At 41.8% G+C, this 6,000-nt stretch overlaps 1 long non-coding RNA gene across 3 annotated transcripts in view; it reads left to right on the top strand.

The window, feature by feature from the left end:
• The first annotated feature begins 1,848 nt into the window (after positions 1-1,848).
• Positions 1,849-6,000, top strand: part of LOC148145815 (uncharacterized) — a 65,931-nt gene continuing 61,779 nt past the window's right edge. Inside the window, exon 1 of one of the 3 annotated variants that reach the window (XR_015761059.1) lies at positions 1,849-2,488. This is a non-coding gene — a long non-coding RNA (uncharacterized LOC148145815). The remainder of the gene's footprint in view (positions 2,489-6,000) is intronic. The other 2 variants (XR_015761058.1, XR_015761060.1) reach the window with 2 other exon arrangements.

Raw genomic sequence — 6,000 nt, 5'->3', positions numbered from 1 at the left:
CAGTAAAGGCAAAACTCCTCACTGAAGACTGGTGCACACTGTGACGAACAAATGGGTGCAATAAAAACCGAGAATGCTGGAGAGACTCCACGTGTCTAACAACATCTGCGGAGAGAGAAACAGAGTCTCGCTTTGAGTCTCATGGCCCTTCGTCAGAAACAGGTGAAGATCTGCTCCTGCCCTCCTGATGATCATCCTGTTGCAATTTTCAGACAGAAACAGTGCATTTCAGATTGCGAGCTCTGTACTGCAGATTTGTTGGAGTGTTTTTTTTGGCTTGTATGTTTACTCATTAAGCATTCTATTTTGGGTGCGGTGTGTTGAAGGTTCACCTAGTTTTTGTCACACTTTTGTTATTTTAAGCACAATAACAACTCCACTCAACTCCCATTTGGTGACCTACCATTGCACTTTAATGCAATTTGAGGGCACCACCCATTGTTGTGCCAGTGTGCAATTTCACTTTGCACACCACCCATTGTGGTGTCCTCAGTATCAGTTGGTGCTAACTGTGAAGATGTGGCTTTCTTACTCATGAGATGTATTTTTGTGGTTGTTCAATGCCATTCCACAATGGACGCTGACTTGTGGAGCAAGGAGACTGTGAATCCTTCAATCTAGATTGGGTTTAACCTAGCTTTTAAGATGCAAGGGGAATTTCATAACCTGTTGCTTACTAATTCACTCAAATAAAACGTATGATCTGTTGCAAGCAATTTCAAATTTAATGCGCAAAATAGAATGGAAACTATTTTTATTGTCCATGTATTGAATGTGGACATTGCCAATCGAACCCATATTTATTGCCTGTTCCTAAATGCCCTGGAGAAAGTGATGGTGTACTCGAATCTTGCAGCCTTTGGGGTATACAAACGGCCACAACACTCTTGGGAAGGCAGTTTGAGGTTTTTTGACCCAGCGACCCTGAAGGAACAGCGACATGGTTCTGAGTCAGCACCTGCAGGTGATGGTGTTTCCACACACGGACTGCCCGTGTCCTTTCCTGGTGGTAGAGCTGAGGACTGTGGAAGGTGGTGTCGAAGAGTCTTGGTGAGTTGATGCTTTTAAGGTATATGTGGCATGAGTATTGAGAGTCTGGAGTTTCAGGAGCTCGAGCAGAGTAAATGTTAGAGGGGTGGCATCTTCAGTACTTTGATAAGGAGCTGCTAAAAGCTGAAAATGCTCCCACAATGACTTGATTGGTCAAGGCACCACTCAAAGTGGAAATAAGGCTTGTAAACCTGAAAGATCCCCGCTGTCATTTCTGGTGTTTGTGGAGTCGGATGGTGAGAACAGGCACAGTCATGAAATATACTTCTGCCTGATCTGGAGTGAAGGAATGGAGCTGTTGGCATTGTCTTTGTCCAGCTAGAACACACAGGGTTTGGAAGACTGTGAGATCAGTCTCAACTATAGTGGCTATCGTCGAATAGTATTTTCTGTCCACCTTTGCGTGAGAGGAACAGGTCTTAGCAGTAAGCTACCAGAGCAGTGCAGGCCATATCAGACAGTGCCCAAATGTAGGTTAGCTCCATTGGGCGAGGAGAGGGGACCCACTCAAGGCACATGAATGCACTTCACAACTGTAACCAGTTTTTGAAAGCGAGACGTTTGGCATTTAGCATCTTGTATGTGAAGCGGATGAAACAGTGGACTGGCACGCTGTCGTTAATCAGTAGAGTTGATGAGCTGTATGCCGTCGGAGCCTTTGAAGAATGAGCAAAGATTAGGCAGTGGGGTTGAGAGACTTCTAGCTGCATTAGTTGTACAGGTAATCACTGGGTCATAACGAGAGTTAATTGACTCAGAATCATTGAATAGTTACCAGCCCTTTTGTATTTAAGGTGGAGATGTTGTTTTTATTCTCAAATCAAATGCCTTGTTGATTTGAGTAGAACCTACCACCTGACAGTAGATCGTAGCACAGTAAGGTTAATTTCCCTGTAGAGCGGGTTTGCAAATCATGGTGCTTTTCCTTCCCCGTGTTTTAAGGGGAATCCCTTCTGCTGGTAGCTGCTCACTTATCCCTCTGATTAAATTGAGCAAACTGGTTGTTTCTCTTTCCAGCACTTTGGCAATGTTTGTTTCAACCACGAGGCGTTGAGATTGTGCAATGGATAATGTGGTTGTGAATCATCGGCTGTAATACAATCGTTTCATTTTAGTTTCATCTCGGACTATGGTTACTCACCAGATTGTCAGTCTTTTGTCAGGATGCTCTATTAGAGGGTTGGGCTTAGATATGTCTATATAAGAATGCATCAAATCAACTTCTGAGTTTTTCTAACCATTCAGTGAACAAAGAGGGAATATGTGTAAGCTTCGGGTTTGTCATGCAGTTACTTAAAGACTGAAGAGGATGAGTCATAGTTCTTTCATTCATAAGAGCAGGATCTCAGAAGCATCAGAACAAACTCCCTGACACTCGTGTTCCTTGTGAATTAAACTGCTCAATGGAACGACGAAACTGAGCACTGGAAACAGTAAGGTAAGTGCGTCAGCATGGTAGTGTTTGTTTCTCGCGGTCTATTTTGGCACCTTATGTAATAACAGTTTTTTTTGAGGTTTTCTTTTTTTTAATAAAAGTGTGCTGAGCAAGTGATGCATGGAAAGTTCTGCATGATCACATTACATTGAGGTTCATTTTAATTCTTGCAGCCAGAGCCCAGCTCTCCAAATGGGTGCCAGCCCTAAGTCTTTGTATTTGTCTGAACTAGCCACACTCTGCTGTGCTGGTGCTGGTGGAGTTACTGAGTTTACTGTAAGCGGTTGCAACTCTTTTTCCCATTGAACTGGGTGTTTTAATTCTATGGCTGAAATATACACAGGGCACGAAATTTCATGCAAATTTAGGAAGTCAGATTTTTGGTCTTTCTGACTTAAGTGTGCAGCCTTGTCTTTACAGGTGTTGAATATGAATGTTTCAGTGAGGCGGAAGTGAGGGTTTTTCAAGCCTGAATTTATTTTAATAAGAATGAGATAGGGACAAGGAGTAGCTTCCATACCTTGTACATGTAAATCCTCTTCCAGAATCATTGATTTTGCAAGCTGTCAGAGCCTAATAAAAATTATGAATGGGGTGTGTGTGTTTTGTGTGTGTTGATGTGCACACAAACCTCCAGTGGGCACTTTTTCAAAGACGATTAAGTGTTGATCTAACCACACTGACTTCAGCCAAAAACAAACGACTGAACTTCGAACAGCAGCAAATTAAGAAGGAGTTACTGCAGTTCAGTGGTTCTAACATGTTTTTTGTCACAAGTTTATTGCTTGAGAGAAATGTGAAAGTGGAACTGACTGAGCAGTTGACTTCCTTCAGAAGGAAGGCGCCGTTTTGCTCCCATTGACTGCCCTTGAGTAATAAACTGAAGTGCATAGCTACCGCCCATTGACTGTGTATAAGACTGGCATTTGTTGTCTTGGTTTAAAAATATAAATCACTGCACTGACGGGTTTTCAGCTAAGTGTTTCCTAGAAATCTCCCTATTGCTGCTTCTGACATGCTGGGCTTTACATTTAGAGAAAATAATGTTCCTTCATACACTTCCTTTTAAAATCAATCGGTTGTCTTTAAAGGTTTATTGCTTTCAATTTTGTTTCCAAAAGAAATTATTGCAATTGAACACAAGTAAAGTTGTTAGACAGATGACGCATTATGGTATGAGTTATACCATGTAAGGAGACTAATCAATTGAGTGATTCTGAGAATTTGATTTTGCAATGATGTATTCAGACCCACTTTGTGCTGTTTTTACTGTGGGTATCTATATGTTTGCATTAATTTCTGTGTGCACTGATAAATAGATTAATTTCCTTGCCATAATGACTGGGGCTTCCATTCATTGGTGCAGGAATGATTTTGCTTTTTAAAAAAGAATTGTCATTGAATCCATTCATGAAGAGCTGAATTTGAACTTGAATTTTATAAAAGAAACAAAGGTACAAAATAAAAGCCCCATGAGTAAGTGTTTGGAGAATTGAACTGTAGTTTTGTGGTACGAGAGGACTCAGATCCACATGTCTCCATCTACTACTGTCTCAGTACTAGGCATGAAGTAGCAAATGGATGATGAGCACTCATTCACCAAGCACAGAAGAGCAGAGAGTTATTGCCAGGCCACTCCCATCTGAGTTTTAGAAACAGTTGAGTGGAGACTTGCACGTAATCTCCCGCCATTTCCCTTGGTATGTGGCAGTGGAGAAATCCAACAAAATTTCACTCTGCCCGCATGCTGGTTATTTACTCCCTTCCTCTGGTTGTAAAGAAAATGCTGTTGTCCACTGCCTCGTGTATAGAATGTGATTTGCAACCTGTTGTTAAACTAACCAAGTGTTGGAGAATTGGGCTTAGAGTTCAGTCAGTCCCCAAAGTTTCTACCTCAGCCCAAAGTTGGATCCACCGTGACCTGGTCAAGTCTCACTGCTGGGTGGGGCCAGGTGGAGAGAGGGCAGAGAGCTGGAATTTGAAGAAATTGATAGCTGCCCCTCTCAATGCCTCCCGTGAGCAGGATGTGACAACAGAAGGCTGTGGGACACGTAAGTGTTTTCTCCCTCTCACAATCCAAGTTTAGCCGTTAAGTCCAGACTGTGTAGCCGTGTAGTTTAGAAATGTACCATTGGAAAACAATGCCAAACACCAAATCTATGTTTTAATATGTTCCAACCTGTAATTGAAATGTAGACTTCTTTCACAAAAGTGGTTGATAGAATGTGCTAAATTGCAATGTCAAGGCATACGAGGCTATGGGCAAATGGGATAAGAAAGATTAGGTGCTTACTTTTGATCAGAACAAATGGCCTTTTTCTGTGCTATAGATCACTGTGACTCTAAATAGCTAGAATTTGGGAATGCGACTGATTTTGACGATTTGGTGCGAGTTTGGATTGTTACATTTTCTGTCAAGGAGGGTGAACAGGATGAATGTGATGAACAGGCTATGCGGCCCCTCAAGTCTGCTCCACCAGTCAATAAGACTTTAACTCCACTTTCCTGTCTGCCCATCACAAAATCTTTCTGACTCCATTTTGAATCTACTCAATGATCCAGCCTCTGCTGTTCTCTGAGGAAATAAAGTCTAAACACTTGCAACCCTCTTGAGTGAATAAATTCCTCCTCTCCCTCAAGAAATAGAAGGATACAAATATTGTGCTTTTCTTTGCACTGTTGGGAAGAATGAGGGAATTAGAAATCATTGCTTCCCCCTGCATTTCACTGATTTTGGAAGAGTGAGTACCTACTAACATCGGTCAGTTTTTAAAAACATATGATTTAAACTATGAATTTAAACTAATTGTGCTTAATGGATATTAATTGGGCAACAATTTGATTTAGCAGTGCAAGTAGCAGCATAGCAAAAGTCTACTGCTTGAAGCTTGAATTAAGTAAGTTTACTTCAAGAGAGGATAAACAGTATTTCCTTTGTAGTGCACACCTTGGTATTGTCAGATTGAAATCTCGATGCAAGCTTCATGTCACTGAGCCGATCCATAGATGCCTCTGTGACCCGCTGAATAAGAATAGATTTGGGCGGTAGAAAGTGAAATAGTTCTTAAAATACATTTTTCTGCAGATGTTGTTTGATCCTGACTAAGCCACCTGAGGGTAATCTCCAGCATCTGAGAATTTGTGTCTGTCTCACTGTGGTGCATGTGATGTCGAGTAAGGAAAAGTCTTCGCCACCAGGCTCCCTTCACTGATTTGCCAATCTTTAACAGTTTGGTCTTTGTAATAGTACCAAGTGCCCTTCACATTTGAGTTAGATTGGTAGATTCTGTTAACGAAATGGATCCAATTAAATTTCATAAGCAGACAGTGATATTTGTGAATGAAGTTTGATTTTGTTGACCCTGTATCTCTGTCTAAGTGTGAGTGAAATGGTGTCTGTGCCTCTGTCTGAATGTGAGTGGGAGGGGGTTTGCATTAGTGAGAACGGAAGGAGGTGTGCACGAGTGGGAGAGCGAGGGGGGTGTGCACAAGTGAGAGTGGGAGAGCGAGGGAGG

The sequence above is a fragment of the Chiloscyllium plagiosum genome, unplaced genomic scaffold (assembly GCF_037043375.1).
Source record: "Chiloscyllium plagiosum isolate Xiang-an unplaced genomic scaffold, Cpla_swu_hap1 HiC_scaffold_23, whole genome shotgun sequence".
Lineage (NCBI taxonomy): Eukaryota > Metazoa > Chordata > Chondrichthyes > Orectolobiformes > Hemiscylliidae > Chiloscyllium > Chiloscyllium plagiosum.
Note: the sequence above shows the minus strand (reverse complement) of the source record. Positions and strands in the feature narration are given on the sequence as shown.